The sequence below is a fragment of the Micromys minutus genome (assembly GCF_963924665.1).
Source record: "Micromys minutus genome assembly, chromosome: 8".
Classification (NCBI taxonomy): Eukaryota; Metazoa; Chordata; class Mammalia; order Rodentia; family Muridae; genus Micromys; species Micromys minutus.
This window is the reverse complement of record NC_137977.1, coordinates 21,120,423-21,138,481: the sequence shown is the minus strand read 5'-3', so window position 1 is coordinate 21,138,481 and position 18,059 is coordinate 21,120,423. Positions and strand designations below refer to the sequence as shown.

General features: G+C 39.6%; 1 long non-coding RNA gene across 1 annotated transcript in view; it reads right to left on the bottom strand.

The window, feature by feature from the left end:
• Window positions 1–18,059, bottom strand: part of LOC308423267 — a 49,519-nt gene that overhangs the window by 9,358 nt on the left and 22,102 nt on the right. The window contains exon 3 of the long non-coding RNA XR_013975102.1: window positions 15,167–15,268. This is a non-coding gene — a long non-coding RNA (uncharacterized lncRNA). The remainder of the gene's footprint in view (window positions 1–15,166; window positions 15,269–18,059) is intronic.

The window sequence follows — 18,059 nt, the reverse complement described above, 5'->3', positions numbered from 1 at the left end:
GAGCCACTGTATGTGCTGGGAATAGAACCTTGACTCTGTAAGAGAAGCTAGTGACCTTCACTGCTGAGCTACCCCTCCAGCCCCAGATGCTTTTATGTTTATAAGCTGATTATTTTGTGTACAGAAAAAAGCTTGCTAAACCTTATCAGGTATTAGTGCATATAATGTGATAATGTTAAGAAATAATGAACTAAATCACAGAAAGTATAAAACAGATAGTTTCAGAATAGTAAAATTTACATTTGCTTCTGAGAGAGGGCCTTTGATGCTATTATACACTGAAATAATCTAATTTTTCTCTTTTTGGAATATATAGGACTGTTGCCATAGCAATAATGGTAACCATAACAGTAGGTCACCAACACTTCATTACGATTTAATGACAGGAAGAGAAAAAAGAATATCTTGTCATCTTAGTTGTATGGGAGAATTTTGGTAAGAACATGCTGTGACTTGGCCAGAATCTGCACTCATAAGAAAACACTGAGAAAGCCAAACTGTCCGTTTTATAGCTTATTTCAAAGAGTTAGTGTTCCGAGGCATGGTGTCCTCATGTGTCATGTGGAAATATGGGATGGGTGGGGAAAATTCACACGATGAATCATCAGTGTCACCACCTAAGACTCTTGTCATTGTCTTCCACACACTGGAAAGAGATTTTGGTCCCCAGCTAGCTGGAGCCACAGATTCTGTTTTTTTTTTTTTTTTTTTTTTTTTTTTAAATCAATTTATTCTGTAATAATGTACTGAATGCTATTTTCAAACTTTGTTAAATATCACTTACCATGTTAGAGGTGATTTAGTTCATGAGAATGGATACTGAGCGACTTGTTATCTTACTGAAGAGTTACAATTTCATGTGTATTTGGTCAATAGAATATAATCTAGAAACATCATCACACACCACTCAGAAATACTCCAGAAATTATCTTTTTTAAAAAGACGTTTTTCTTTAATGCTATGAAGCTATTCCAAGATGGACCCAAGCATTTATACAATAATCCAGGTGTGATCCCGTCAAGGCCTGCAGCCCCAGCACTGAGGGGCCCAGAGACAGGAGGCATTAGACAGCTTGGTGTCTGTCAACATAACTATAAATCAACAGCTCCAGGTTCAGAGAGAAGTCATCTTCTAAGGGAATGAAGTGTGGAGAATTATAGAAAACCCTCAGTGGTCTGCTCTGGTGAATACCACACACACACACACACACACACACACACACACACACACACACACACACCTCACTCATACATAAAAATTCCGACAATTTCCTATATATTTTTAGCACTAATATTTATATGCTACCGTGTATTACATAGCAATGTTTCAGTCAGTGGTAAGTATAATATATACATATATATCTATACACATACACATGTACATGCATACATATATATGCATGCATAGATGGTGGCCCTATAGGATCTGAAAATTCCTGTCACCCAGTATCAACGTGGCCATTGCGAGGCACAGTGCAACACATCACTCACACGTCAGTTCTGCTGCTGTAAATACAACCGTACAGCCAGTTACACGAAAGTTCTGCATGTGCAGTGTGTGTAGTGTGCAAGAAATGAGCATCTTTCTGGTTTATTAGGCTGTTGACTTTATCATTATTTTAGAATATATTCCTTTTATTTTTAAAATATCTTTCCTGTAATGGATTTTTCAATTCAATCACAGCAAAAAAAATGTAAACTGCAAATTCATATAACAAGTTAATTTTGTAACCTGTATAAGCACACATTACTGGGAAACCTTTAGAAACGTAGGACAGTGAAGACATGTTTATAGATGATGTGGAGCAATCTGACTACTGGGTGGGATGAAGGCACTTACTCCAGTGACCAGGTCTGGAGGCTGCCCTCACCTCGGGTGTCTTCCTGGTGAAGAAATGCAGAGTGGTACTCACAGCTTGGAGTGCCTCTGGCAACCAGGACATGTCTATTTGGGGTTGGAACGAGTTCTCATTTATGGTAGCAGCAGTCTTACACAAATGTTTGCTACAACTCTTGACCGCACAGAGACCATGTGACGTGGCCTTCCTATGCCATGTATGCTTGTCAACGATGATGAGTCACCCACACTGCCTTTCTTAGGACGTGTCCCTGCCATTGTGTGATGCACGACTGCAAATCAGTTAGATTTGTTTATATATGTATTTTTGTACATGCACCATACACAGCATTATAGATGTCATGTGTGTTGATGACTTAGTTGATGAGGTTATAAGGGGTGGCAAGGTTGAAATTTGTAAGGCAGGGCAGCTAACTGGAAACTTTCAGGCACGGGTTGCCACTATGGCCATGAGTCAGAATTTCTTTTCCTCAAAGAGAAGCCACTTTGTGCTTTAGTATTTTCAACTGGTTGAATGGGAGCCTCTCTTATCCAAATAAAATCTACTTCCTTTAAAGTTGTTATTGTAAATCTTAACCTAGCTCTAAAGACCCTCTACAGCAATGCCTGCATTAGTATTTGGATGAGTAGGTAGGTGAGGTAGCCTCACAAAGTTGACATTTAAGCCAACTCTGACTCTGTAGCTTAGTTTATTCCTCTATCCTGTATTGTCCAACATGGTCATTCTTACTGAGCAATTAAAATATTGCCTGTCTAAACCGAAGTGTACCAGGAGGACAAAATCTGTGCCAAATAAAAAGAATGTAAAGTATTGCATATTAATTTATATAATTTTATATATATATAAATTATAGAAAGCATATGTTTATATATAGATCTATTTTACACATTTATTTATATACACAATTTATATAACCTTATCATTACATGATAAAGTGACAGTGTTTTAGATGGGCTACATAAACTTCAAATGCTGAAATAATTTCACCGTTTCATTTTTCTTCTCACACCCGTGTGCTAAAACATTTAAATATGAATACAGGTACATATTTCTTTGCAGTGCTGCCACTCTCGCATCTATATATTCTGGAATCTAGAATCTAGACTCTGGAAGACAAACCCGAGTCAAATTCCCCCAGTGAACTTATCCTATAGATGGCGTTATGAGCTTCCTTTGCCAGTAGCAAGCATCCCCTTGCAGGCTGTCAGTTGTTGTGAGGTACAGCCACTGAGTTGAAAGATGGTACTTTGGTTTCTTTTTGATAGAAGTTACATTGTTAATCTTTTTGGTCAGGCAGCACCTTTTGTCCTGTCACACTGTTGCCACACACACACAAAAAAGTTAACAGTTTACCTAATGACTTCATAGCAAATTCTAATAACCAGCATAAATTATTTTCTGAATCAAGTTAACCAGCCTGCTTGAAGGATCCCATGTCTCTCTCTGCCTGACAGACCACGCCTGGAATTTAGATGAGTTCTAGGGGTATAAACTCTGGTACTTAACACTTTTGTGTTACAAGTGCTTCACCTGCTGATCTATTTTTTCCAGCCCCACCAAGAGCCCTTTTTATTAGTGTTTGAAAGACAAACAGGCAAGCTATAAATCTTAGCAGCAGATGAAGGAGGTGAAAAAGATGGAAGAATTGTTTTTGAGTTGAGAACAGCACCGATGTGCAAGCTGGAAGGAATCAGAAAGCTCAGTGTCAGGCAAATGGGTCTTAAGACTCTGCTGCTATTCAAAGAGAAAGAGGGAAAAGAATGTGTTTAGAAGATGGGAAAGTGGACAGGCTTAGCAATGATCTGTAAGCAGCTGTGTCAGTGGAGGGAATTCTAGTTCCTGTAAGAACATTAGTCCATTACAGTAATAATTATCCCTCTGTCTTCTCAGCATGTCTTCAAGTAGATCATCAGCTTTCTGAGAGATACTCTTCTACTCAGGAGACTGACAAGCCCAGACAACTTAACTCTTATGGGAGGGACAGTAATATATAATGTTCTAAAGTTTGGGGCAGACCAGAATGCCATGTTTCTAGCTAGATTCAAAGGGAGAACTCAGAATCCAACAAAAATTAACCCTTATCCATCGAAGTTCTCTTAATTTGCTCTAGATCTTTTTGTTTGTTTAGGCTCAGCTGGATTTAAATTCAAAGCTCCACAACTATGTGTTAACCTTTCCAAATTTATTTGGCTCAAAATTCCCCAGGAGATATTTGCTACTTTGTATCTTAGCTCTTGGATTTTTCTACCTTGCTTTTGCTAATGTGTTCCTTTTACACAGAGCACATTTTCTCACTCCCATCAGGACATAAAAAAACTAGAGAAAACATATTTTTTGTATAAAAATATTTCATGTGACACTAACTTTATAAACGTACACTAAGGATCTGTTACCCACCAAAGTTTATACTCTATTATCTAAACTAGATTGTATACATTTCGAAAGAAAAATTGATATATGGTTCATAATTTTATTTTTAATAATATTTTATTAATTTTATAAAAATATCATGCAATATATTTTGAATATATTCATCCCACCCAACTTCTTTCCTAGTGAACCTCTCTACCCAAGTTTGAATTCTCTCTCTCTTTTTTCCTTCCATAGAATCTAATGTGTACTATGCAACTTGTCCCAGGAGGGGGTCTTCCCTGTTTTGTGACTAACCTATCATGTGGCACACCATTAAAGAAAACTGACTCTGCCCCATCCAGGAGATATCAAGTACCAATGGCTCCTCAGCTAGACGTGGGATGGCTGTCACACTCACTTCCCCTCCATGCTGTGATTTTTGTCTGCTTGAGTTTGGACAGGTCTTGTGTACCCAGGCACAGTCCCAGAGAGTTCTTGTGTGCAGCGGCCCTATGGTAGACAGAAACCTGTTTCCCTGGTGGCATCCACCCCCCTTTGCTCTTACAGTCTTTCTGCCTCCTCTCCCAAGAAGACTCCTGGGACTTGCAGGAAGGAGTGTGATTCTGTGTGTCTCATTTAGGTCTGAACACATCGCAGTCTGCACATTGGCTAGCCAAGAATGGGTCACCTTCTTTTGGCTGTCGATCACTCTTTACTTATTTATCTATTTATTTATGCTCTGTAAATATCTTTAAGTGAAAATGTAAGACATAAAAGGAGTAATAAACATAAACTGCCCAATGCTCAGAGCACAAGGGTCATCCTTATCTCCTTCTCAATGTATGGGCTCATGATGTTTAAGTTCCTGGCTTCTCTCAATTCCCTTATACTCTATTATTATCTGTATCTATTTTTCCTTTTATGTGTTTCATCAAGAATTATGCACAGTCTCAGTCCAGCTTTGCCATGAACCTTCCAGTCTAAAAAATCACCTCCTCTGAGTTTCCCTGGGCTCTCCATGCACCAGTGATCTCTTTCTGTCATGTTTGGTATCTGCACCATCTCTTTCTACTCAGGTTCAAACATCTTGGATCTGTAAACACTTCACTCTTTGCCCTAGAAGTTTGGTCCCTGTTTATTTTGCCTCCTCTTAGACAAGCCTAAAGCTGTGCCCAGCCTTGCTGAAGTGTCATCCCTTGACCTACTTCTCTTTGTTTTAGATGGTCTTTCCTTTAAAACAACAACAACCACCCAAACAAAACCCCCTTAGTTTTCTGCATGAATTCTTCACATCTTTGCTCAAACATTCTGGATACTGGGCAGCCTCATAAGTCTGTTATAGGAGAGATGGTTACCCTCTCCTCTCTATAACTTCATCTTGAGTTCAATTGTATTCTTAGTTGGAAAGTCTGCCTTACATAAGGTCTAAGATGCTCATGGGGAACTGGGTCTTATTAATATGGTTATTTGTACTGGCTGCGTACAGTAGTTCCTAAAAGCTTTGACTGAATGAAGGAGATGAATAATGTCTTTACCTACAGTTACCGCACTGAGCTCAGGAAAAATCCCATTCTCACCCTAGCCAGTATTCCTTCTGTTGCCAGGCCTGGAAAAGGCAGTGTGACCTTGGCAAAGTATTGCTTGGCAGTGTTTCGGTAAGTGTCACTTATTAAATAGGAAATCAGCTAACTTTCCTATTTTTACAGTACTGTGGCCAAAGGAAAGATGACTGTGTGTGGTGAAGGCAGCAAATGAAAGACCTTCTGTGAAAGGAATCTTTCTCTCTCACCTCGAAGAGGTGGCTCCTTACTGGAATGAAACACTCATCCAAGGATGGTTAACACAGATCTCACCCACATGGACAAAGATGAGGAGACTCATGGAAACCTTTATTCATTTTTTAAAAAAGATTTATTTATGCTATGTATATGTACACTGTAGCTGTCTTCAGACACACCAGAAGAGGGCACTGGATCTCATTACAGATGGTTGTGAGCCACCAGGTGGTTGCTGGGAATTGAACTCAGGATCCCTGGAAGAGCAGTCAGTGCTCTTAACCATCTCTCCAGCCCTGAAATCTTTATTCTTAGGTTGGAGCCTTCTGCTAAATTGAGCAGGAAAAGCAATAAATGCGTAATTGCTCCTCTTGGCTAATAATTTTTTCTACTATTTATTGAGAGTAAGAACCAAGGTTAAAAACCCTTAAAATTATCTGGAAAAAGAATCAAATAATTTTCTCCTTACAGTTGACATCTTTGAAGATGAAGGATCTGAGGTCCTGAGCAATAATATAAGGTGACTTGGCCAAGATAGTATACAAAATCCCTTTTTGAACTTGGTATTATATATATTTTACTTAGTTATGTTAATTATATAAATACATTAAAAAACCACATTGGAAAAATGGCAGTAGTTGAAATAGTTAGACTGTGCTATGGTATCACAAACACCGCTTAACAGTGTGGATGTGCTTCCAAACATTGCTGAACTTGGTATTTCCTCATATTGCCATATGTGTCATGTTGATCTTTCCCAGTACTTAACACATTATTAGTTTGAAAATAACTATTGTATGTCCTGGTTTCTGAGTTATACAGTGCACAGTTCTCCTTTTTGGAAGAACCATGGGTGAATGGCAAACGAGAGCAGTGGCAGGTTTGCTAGTTAGTCTGATGATTTGTCCTGGGGTATTTGCTAAGAGCTGGGAGAATCTGGCATTTTACCTTTTAATCTCACAAGCTAGCATCACAGATGTTGACAGAGGCATAGCAGTTCTAGGTTAAGACCAAGAGCTCACTTAGTAGTAGCCAAACTATAGGGATTTGTACCAGTTTCCTCAGTACCAACTGCTATGGAGTAAACAAAGAAGACCTGTTGTTATCTGCACTCTGAATGGGGTACATCAGCTTAAGGAACTCTTCTGGTGGGCATTAATATGATTTGCACTTTGCTTCAGAAAGAGTGACCTTAACTCTATCTTCCAGAGCTGCCCACTGTATAATCATACACAAATGCATTTAACAGTCTGAAACAAACGGTTTTGGCCACAAGACAAACAGAAACAAGAGACCCGTGGAGTGTTTTCTCCCACGGACCCATTTTCTAGTTCTATATTGCAATGGCCTCTAATTCATCCATGCACACACCACTTCATTGTGCACATAGTAAAACAACACACAAAGAGGACTCACAACATCTAATGAAGGCTCCTGTTACCAACATGGGGTCATTCTGTAGTTGTGATGTAAACCAGGCTTCAGAGTCAAAGATGCAATCAGCTGTCCAAATAGTTTATGGGAATAAACCAACAGTGTCTTCTGGAGGAAGTCAGTGGATTTCTTCCCTGTATTTCTTAGCCTGGGACATTAATTTAAGTGACATGAAATGTCTTGGAATTTTCACAGGTTCCATTTTGTCCTGTACAATAAAAGTCTAAGCCTAAGGTTGTGTCATTCTAAACAGCATTGCCTGGTGAATTTATGTTCACATAAAATTGTTGTAACGTTTTTGATAAGTTTTGCTGAAGTCAGGAAAACATTTTATGTTGCCATTCAAACTGGAGGATTCCCATTGTAGGGAAATTTTACCCAAGAAATCACAAAAGTAACAGATTAGTATGGCTCATCAGTTGTCTGAGGACTACACAATTCATAGGAGGTCATATTTAAAAACATTTCCAGGTCTCTTACAACTACTTCTAAGGGGCGAGGTATTATGTTTTATGGAGGAAATTTAATGTATACTTTCCACACAAGAATTATAATTTTGGGGAAGTAACTGTGGTTTGAAGTCACCTGGACCAAACAGCAAGGCTACAGGCTACAGGTGAAAGCTCTTCCTATGCTCTGAGTTATGAGTAACATCACTTACAAAAATGTTAAGACTTACCCCTAGATCATTACCAAGATTCCAATGTAAGACAGTGTAGAACCTCTTGATAATACATACTTAAGACAACTTACTCCTTCTATAGGTAGATGTCAAGGCAACACATGATTGGACAGTAGAGAGTGGGGTGGGGACAAAGTTGGTAAATCAGAGGAGAGGTTCTAGAGAAAGGAGATTCGAGGGGAGGCAACATGGAACCAGACATAGATGTTTCTCTCAGTGTATCTATATATGGATAAGGTTGTTATTTCTAAGGGTTTCTATGGGTCAATTTATCTTATCTAGGTGGGCAGTTTATATTTTTGTCAACTAGTTATAAGCTTATTGTATAGAGGAATTGTGGATTGAGAATTTAACATATAAACCTGTTTGATAAGTTATTGATTGTTGAATCATGTTCTTACCTGGCTGTGGAGGACTGTGTTTGAAAGCAGCATGCTGGTGTGGTTGTGGACTACTGGAGACAGAAACAACAAGGGCAGGTGGAGTGGATCATGCTCGTGTCAAAAGAAGCTGGTGTCTGTGAGTACTTAGAAGAGGCATGGAGCCACTAAGATACAGATACCCCACAGTGCCATATGGTCCTACAGGAGCCAGCACTAGCTTGGGATAAAAGGTAACAACAATTTAAATATTACAACACCCTTTGTTCTTCACTGGAGACCAAGTAACCAGAGAGAATCAGCCCCAGAGAGAACCATGTAGTTCTGACAGAATTACATTTTAATTCTTTGGGCCTCTTCTGGTGTGGCTGTCACCTGGAGGGTGGCTCAACCCGTCTGTCTGGAGGTTCCTTTAAGAAAGGGAGAAGTTGAGTCCAGATATAGTCGGGACGGAATTGCAAACTTTCAAAATAGATTTATGTAATTCCTGTGCTTTCATCTTGATTATTTCCCAGGGATGCAGCTGAGTCTTCTAGAGACAGCCAAGAGAGGAAAACGAAGTCAAGTCTCAAAATTAGTTTTACTTTTTATATTTTCCAATACTGGAGAAATTGAAACCCGGGAACAGGTATAAAAGACAAGAAACATGGCCTCTTGGAGGAGCTGGAGACTTGAGATGGGTTAGGCTTCCTGGAACCTATGGGGGGTGACACTAGCTTAGACTTCTAGCAGTAGGAGTTAGACTGGTCACCTCATTTAGCCAGGCAAAGCTTCCAGTGGAGGGCAGGGAACACCAACCCACCCATAAAACTTTCAACCCAAAATTTGTCCTGTACAAGATGTACAGGGATAAAGAAGGAGCAGATATTGAGGGAATGAACAACCAATGTCTGGCCCAACTTGAGATGCACTCCATGGGAGAAAGCCAACCCTGACACTATAATGATATTCTGCTATGCTTTCAGATAGGAGTCTTGCATAACTGTCCTCTGAGAGGCTTCATCCAGCAGCTGATGTAAACAAATGCAGAGACCCACAGCCAGACATTAGGTGGAGTGCCGGGAATCTTGTGGGAGAATCAGAAGAACTGAGGGAACTTGAAGGGTCAAGAATGCCACAAAAAGATCTACAGAGTCAACTAACCTGGAGTCATGGGTTCACAGAGACTGAACCACCAATCAAAGATCAAGCATGGACTGGACCTAGGCTCTCTACACATATGTATCAAATCTGCAGCATGATTTCCATGTGGATCCCCTAACAAGTGGGGTTGGGGGAGGTGACTCTGACTCTGCTGTCTGCCTTTTGATCCCTTCCTCTTAGCTGGGCTGCCTTATCTGGCCTCAGTGGGAAAGGATATACCTAGTTCTGCTGCAACTAGATGGTCCAGGGAAAGGTTGTACCCATGGTAGGATTTCTCTTCTCTGAGGAGGAGGAAAAGGGGGCATGGGAATATCAGTCTGGGACTGAGAGGAAAGGGAGGAGAGAGTCTTGAGATACGAAGTAAGTAAATAAATTAAGGGAAAAAAATAGAAGGTAAGAACTGCCACAGGGCTATGTCCTCAACTCTATTTCCCCTTTTACTTTTAAAACAGTATTCAAGTTGAATAGGCTAGCTCTGAATTTATATGGTAGCTGGTCACAGGAGTATCAATTCTAGTGTCTCAGGCTCTCTAGTAGCAAGGTTTTCAGACCTGTGTCCACCAGGGCCAGGTTGTCTTGAAGATTTTTCTAACTGTCCACAGCCATCCCACTGTTCTGAACATCTGTTTCTGAGTGGCTTTTATAATACAGATCACACACATCCTAAGACTCCAAAATGGGTTAAAATTAAAAGAATAAACGGTTCAATTTCAAGGGCTATGACGGTGCCCTTAGAGGTGGCTGATGGTCTTGTAACAGTGGCACCAGAAAGTGAGAAGGATGCAAGTCCCGACACAATCCATCTGTCAGGATCAGGGGGAGTCCACACTGCACACAGCACAGCCTCATCTCTGACAAACAGGTCAACACTGAGCAACAGTTGCAGTATAGCCTGCAACAGTAGGGTTGACAATAGAAACAGTACTCCTTAAGCTTTCCTATTCTGTGATGGTGGATATATTGGCATGTCTGGTAAGACCAGAGCTCTGAACAGAAATGGTGGCACAGGATCAACGAGCAACTTCAGTCTAGTTGATTTTGTAAAATAACAGGCTCTCACTATGGGCTTCTACATGAATAGCCCAGATGTTCAGATGAACAGCTGGAATTTCTTTCCACTGTTTATATTCTCAAAGAAGAGATAGCCTATTGGCAATTTCTCAAGACTCTGAAAAAAAAAGTAAAACAAGATATGTTAAAGGGAGTTCTAGCCAAATGTTATAAGAATGGCCTTGGGTTCCTCTAATTAAAGATAATGACCTTATCTGTTTTGGGTTTTGCATTGATTAATCTTGGTTGCGTAATAATTGAGCCATGAATGAATTGGCCTAGTCATTTAGAAAAACCTCTGTGAAATATGAGGATTTCATTGAGTCAACAGCTTTGCTTCAAGCAGCAAACCTGGGAACTTCTTCATGCAAAGCCAAGATAAAGGCTTGGGTAAGGATGGCATTTCCTTATCACTGGATAAGTGAGACTCATTGTGGAATTTGAGCTTATTCAAAGCCGTATTGTCAGGCTGGAGAGTTACACAGTCTCCATCATTCAGTTGCTCACTGCTAATGAGAAAGAACCCAGTAGAAAGCCAGTAGATGTTTCCAAAAGGTATGTATCTGTGAGCCATCTGAGGGATGTGGCAAATCTATTCCTAGTAGATACCCCTGTGTGTAGATATTGTAGTCACAGAAACATACAGTTCACAGGCTTAATATGATTTGTTGGTTTTGTCTTGGGATTGTATAGGAAGATAGTCTAGGCAGCAGTTTCAACCTTTGGGTTGTGACCTTATTGGGAGCCACAGATTAAATATCATGCATGTCAAATGTTGTATTATATTTCATAACAATAGCAAAAGTATGAAGTAGCAATGAAATACTTTTATGTAGGGGGTCCGCACCACATGAGAAACTGTGTTAAAAGGTCACAGCATTACAAAGGTTGAGAACCCCTGGATTAGGGACAACTGTGTAAATGGTTGGTTATATTTGGTTATATTTCTCTGCACACAGCTTTCCCCTGGCATCTACTTTTAGATTTCTTCTAAAACTGGGAAGTAAAGACATAAATCATAGATTCCAGAGGCTGCTTTGATGTGGAAGCAGCAAAAACAATATACTTAGTTGGTTCACAAGGCACATCTACATAATCACACCAGTGTTCGGTCCCTGCTAAGAATCTGGCCCAATTCTTATTAACATAATTCTTACATACATTATTGAAGCATGATCCTTGAGCACCTGGATCCAATAGAGCCCAAAGTGTTCCCATTGAAGACATAAAAACCCTTTTCTCTGTCACATGCTTTGGTTTACTCCCACTATTGTATCCAAGCACTAGGGGAAAGGAAGGGTTCAGACACACTTTGATTATACTCACACTTAAGGCAATTAGGTTGGAAGGAGAGAAATAACTAGGGGCTTAATGGGTTAACTAGGGACTTAATGGGTTGAAAGACTTCATATCCTAAGTATATCTTTGCATTTACTTTCAGTTATAAGTGCTGGAATGTGGCTTGTGGCACAACTGAAGAAATTTGAACTCTGTGGGCCTTGCGTAATGCTTTGTATGAGAAGGTAGAAGCACCATGTAGATAGATCTATGGTTGTTAAATGGAATAACACTGCTATTAAGTCATCTTTCTTAATCCAGGGATCCGACTGCTCCTTTTCCATAATAGCATCTAAGAACCCATCTGCCAAGATTAACCCAAATGAGCTACCTGTGTTATTTTAGATATGTTTTATACGGTGAATTGCCTTCATAGGCATTGTAAGCCAAGAACAGCAAAAGTTGATAGAGTATTCGTCTCGTACCTAATCTGTATTTTCTTATGAGTGTTTAGCCTCTGACATGTTATGTTGGAGATGGAAGTAAGTTTAAAAGGATTCAATAGCTAGGCGAGTTACCAGGTTTAGACACTCAGAATTCAAGTTTCTTGTCCTTTAACAAAGAAATGGCAAAATAGATGGGATGCAAATGTCAGCTCAGTGGTCTGGGCTCTAGCAGTCTGGAAGTAAAGTTAGATAACTAGTTTTTATTAGGTATTAGTTTCCATCCATCCATTGTGATGTAAAAGAAGAGAAAAGACAGAAGGAAGAAGAGGAGGGAAAAGGGAAGATGAAAGTGGAGGAGAGGAGAGGGAAAAAGAGAAGGAGGAAAAGGGGGAGGAGGATGAAAGAAGGAGGAGGAGGAGGAGGAGGAGGAGAAACTTGATGCTCAGCTGAGCTTTAAATCTAGAAAGAATGGAGAGGGGTCAAATCTGGAGCTAAAGATAAAAATCTTAAAATAGATGTGAGAAATCTTAGTAGATTAGTTGACTGAGAAACCAGAGCTTTGAGGCAGGCAGTCTTTACAGGCTAGTGGGTATCAAACTATCCTAGAAGAACAGGTTTAAGATTATGATCTCTCACTTGGTCTTCTGAAAATCTTCTAGCTGTTTCCCATGATTCCAAACTCCCCTGCCAATTCCTGTCTCGTGTGGTTGCCAGAGTTCCATTTATGAAATTCAAGTCTGGTTATGTCAGTACGCAGCTTGCAAAGCTTTCTCTGGCCTCCCACAGCTAAAGGACAAAGTCCAAGCACTTTTGCATGACATTTAATGTCCTTCCCAAGTGCAAAGTTTGCTTTGGACCCTCGTCTCTTGTGTCTCCCTGAAATGTACTCAGTGTTCCAGCAATGTAGAATTATATGAGTTTCCTCTTAGATATACTCTGGTCTTTTGTGTCGGTTTGGCTAATTTCCTTGCTTGGAATGACCTTGTATTTTTTGTGTCTAAAAAAACACAAGGCTATGCACAGCTAGCTTGATAACAGCTTTGTAACCTGTAAATTGTGCTTCCTTAATAACATATGCACAAGAGCTTTGATGTATTAGTTCAGTCTCTATGGCTATGTTGCCCATCCAACTGTGACCTTGATTAGGCCTTTATTCATTGAAGTAGCCTACTATAGTCTTTAGTTGCCTCTGCAATCGGTATTTGCTGAACAAATGAATTAATATATTTATGGTGCACCAAATTGTTTCTTTAAGGCAATAAATAGTTTATATTATGTTAAAAGCCATATGAGGATCTGTGAGTATATAGACAACTTGAATTAGGTTCAGTGCATTATTTATAAAAATAAAGTTTAACAACACAATTGCCTAAATGTGAGCTGAATAAGATCAACTCGATAGACATGTCTAAGAGATCTCAACCCTCACAACAAACTACCAGCAACCAGGAAATGCTATGAGCAGGAGAAATAGGCTTTCCCAGGGAAAAGCACACCAACTGTGATCCAACGCCAAGTGCTCAGCCTTGATCATGTACATATAGGTAACATACAGACCGAGCAGATTATACAAGGAATATGAGTGTGCGTATACACATATCACTACTACTACTACTACTACTACTACTACCACCACCACCACCACCACCACCACCACCACCACCAACACCAACAGCAACACCAACACCACCACCAACAGCAACACCACCACCAACAACAACACTACCACCAACAACACCACCACCAACATCACCACCACCATCAACACCACCAACAACAACACCACCACCAACAACACCACCACCAACAACAAAAACAACAGTTAAGAAAGCAAGGAGGGGTGTAAGGGAGCGCTTGGGAAAGGAAAGGGGGAAACAATGTAATTAAATTATAATCTTTAAAATAAAAAATAAAGAGAACATGAAGTTGGGAAGGGGTGGGAGTGCTGGGTGAATCTGACGGGCATTAGGACTGAATGGTGAGTAATATCAAATGTATTCTATGTGTGTATGACGTTATCAAAGAATTAATACAAGTACTATATTGAAAATCATAAGGGCCTGAGAGTCTGATTACTTCATATTGGATACTTTTTTTTTAATTTCCAGTGCAGCCAACAATACTGCTATAATTATGTATGCTAATCCTGACAGCTTTTGAGGTTGCTGACTGAAGTTACTCAGGTGACAACAGGTGAGCATCTAGGGAATGTGATGCTAAAAAAGACACAGAGGCCACAGATACACTGACCACACCCTGTTCCCTGCTACTACTACTTGCTCCCAAGGTATAACATCTCCCTCTCTTTCTTCTCTCCTTATACATAATCCATCTTTTGATTTTTTCCTGTGGTTAGAAACCAAATATCAAAAGTCAATAGACTGTTTCAGATCAATGCATAAAGATACAACATGCATCATGGAAACACCACTTAAAATTTTTGCAAGAACCTTTCTAAAATGTATTTATAGTGCCTCTGACAATGAATGGAGTCTCTGGAGAGTGTATATGTCATTGAGCCTGAATGGGAACTAACATTGACATTTCATGCCAAATCACAGTAAATGGAAGTCGTTATATTCTTGAAGAAACTTGGATTTCCTGGTAACGTGGGCATTGTGTAGCCGTTTTGTTAAGAAGAAGTGACTGACATTTGCCTTGTCTTATCTACTATTGAGGTGAAATTAGAGAACTCCTTTGTATCCCTATGTATCCTTTCCTGGCACTAAACTGATAGGTAGGAAGTAAAACTTCTATATACCACTTACACTGGTAGCTGTTTGTAGCATCACTCTCTCTCATCCATGGGAGACACTCATCAAGCTGGTCCTCAAAACAGCAAAGACTCTCAGTATATGCAGCAGGCATTGCTATTGATTATGAGAGACAAGAATTCATAAGAAACCATTATGGGCCCTGGAGAAAAGACTCACTTTCCTCTAGGAAATAAGAACGCACTTTCAAGTAAGAAAACACATTCTAGATGAAGTGAAACAAACCAAACAAAGTAATTGAGTGAAGTGGCATGCCCTGGGTGCGGCTCATTAATTCTGCTTTCTGTATCACTTCCTACTTGCTGAAAGTCGAACACTATGCTTCTACATGTCCTATCAAGTAGTGTGCAGCCATGTTAATGTAGATACTACTTTCAGATGTCCCTTGGGAAGATTTGAGTTATAAAAGAGAAATCTGGAACTCTTCTTTTGGCAAGAGAGATCTTCTGACAAGCTTCCTGGAGCTGGAAGCTGGGCCTTCTGGACTTGCTGTGACGGGAGTGGTGGTGTTAATATCTGAGTGCTGGCTGCTGTTTCCGATGCAGCTGCAGTGTTCTTATCAGATGGTTTGTGATATAATTGGAGACTTTTCAAGTCTACCATGCTCCTGTCTAGGTAGTAGGCAAGCCATGTGCCCTAGCCTTTCTGGAGATTTGTGAGCTACCAAAAGTCCCTTTGCTGTTTTCTGTTTGTGGCCAAGGAATTTGGCTTTCTTTCTTGTACTAACCACATACTCCCTACACTCCATATATTCTATGCTGGGAGATAGACATTAAAACAAGTGAAATAAAAGTCATTAACTGTAATTGCAGCTGTGGAATAGGAACAAAACAAAACAAAACAACAAAACGATCCTTTGGAAGGGGGTGTAGTGTTAGGTTGGGGCCCTGCCTCTCTGTTTTCCACAAGTGTATAATAGGTGCTTAAATTTAGTGCCTAAGAAGATAGAATCTACATGGTATATATGGAGACTTCAAGACAGACTATGACAGATTTGTCTGAATTCTAAGATAGGAACCAATTTTGGTCTTAAGTTTTCTAATACCTCTTCTGTGACGACAAATTAGCTCAAGGCCAGCTTGTGCATAAAAGTAAATTATGTCTGCCTCATTGATGGGACACACCTTAGCTTTTCACATGCTCACATGACAGTTTTTTTTTTTCTTTAAAGACTTATTTATTTAATATATATGAGTACACTGTGGCTGTCTTCAGACACACCAGAAGAGGGCATCAGATCCCATTACAGACATTTGTGAGCTATCATATGGTTGCTGCGAATTGAACTCAGGACCTCTGGATGAGCAGGGCTCTTAACCACTGAGCCATCTCTCCAGACCACATGACAGTCTTTTACAGTGCACTGACTGACCCACTATAACTAGTGCAGCTCCATTCTAAGACAGTGTTACTAAACTAACTCAGAGGTTGCATATACAAAGATTAAATGTTCAAGCCAGACAGGGTCTCAGCACTGTGAGGGGTAACAGACACATGTCCTCACACTTAACCAAGAAATATCCTCTAATTGGCATCTGCTTGTACAGGAATTTTTCTCCAATGGTGTCTCACTGGGTATATTGAGCACATCTAACAGTAGGCCCTGTGCTTAGTAATAGAGCCAGAACTATAGGAATGGTATTTTGGGACACTTTTTATCTTGTTGGTCTTTTGTTTGAATATTATGGTTTCCAATTTTGTGTTTTCAGTGTGTGTGTGTGTGTGTGTGTGTGTGTGTGTTTGGTTTGCTTATTTGTTTGCTCATGTATTTTCTCCAGAGAGAAAGAAAGAACAAAGGCACAACAAAGGCATGGAGCTAGGTACATGGGATTGTGTCTTAATCTGTGCTCCCCTGCTGTGAAGAGCCACTATGACCACAGCAACTCTTGTAAAAGGAAGCATTAAATTGGGGCTGACTTCCAGTTTCAGAGGTGAGGTTTAATCTAATATCAGCGTGGTGCATAGGCAGACATGGTGTTGAGAGGTCTGTATCCAGATCTGCAAACAGCAAGGAGAGAGAGAGAGAGAGAGGGAGAGAGAGAGAGAGAGAGAGAGAGAGAGAGAGAGAGAGAGAGAGAGAGAGAGAGAGAGAGAGACACTAGGCGTGGGTTTCTGAAACCCTAAAGCCTACAGCCAGTGACACACTTCCTCCAACAAAGTCATACCTACTCCAACAAGACCGTACCTCCTAATCTCTCTCGAGTAGCACCACTTCCTAGCTTTCAAAAAATATTTAAGCCTATGGGGTAATTCAAATTACTAAAGAGGTGAAAGATGTGGGGAAAAGAAAACCATGATCAGAATATAATGTATTTTATATACATTTAAGTATATATTTATTTTCAATAAATAAAGAGAAAAAAAGCCTGATTAAAATATCTTTGTACATCTCTAAAACATGAAGCCCAGTGAAACTGAACTTTCTCACTATACTTGAATCTGAAATAAAATAAAATTCAGATAAAAATTCTGGTATGTATGCCAATAGAATTATTTCCTGGCCTATTTTAACACAAATCTTTGTCTCTATGTGTGCACTTTTGTATATAGAAAGCAAATGTTCTTGACAAATGTAAAGTGGTAAAGGTAAAAAAGAAACTATTTGTATCTCCTTCTTCCATAATTCTATGATCATGACAGTGTTATTAATTTCTTTGAACAACATTTTATAATAAAAGAAACAATTACTGCTGGGCTTAGATTAGCGAGTGTTACTTCTTTTTATATTATTGCCATTGTCATCTCTGAGTTCTAAAATAATTCTGGTAGGTAAACAATTATTTCATTAATTTGCTAACCAATTAAATATTTACCTGTATTTTGTGTTTATGTGAATAGTGACACTGCATCTTGAGAACAAACATGAATACCTAAAGTTACAACTGTA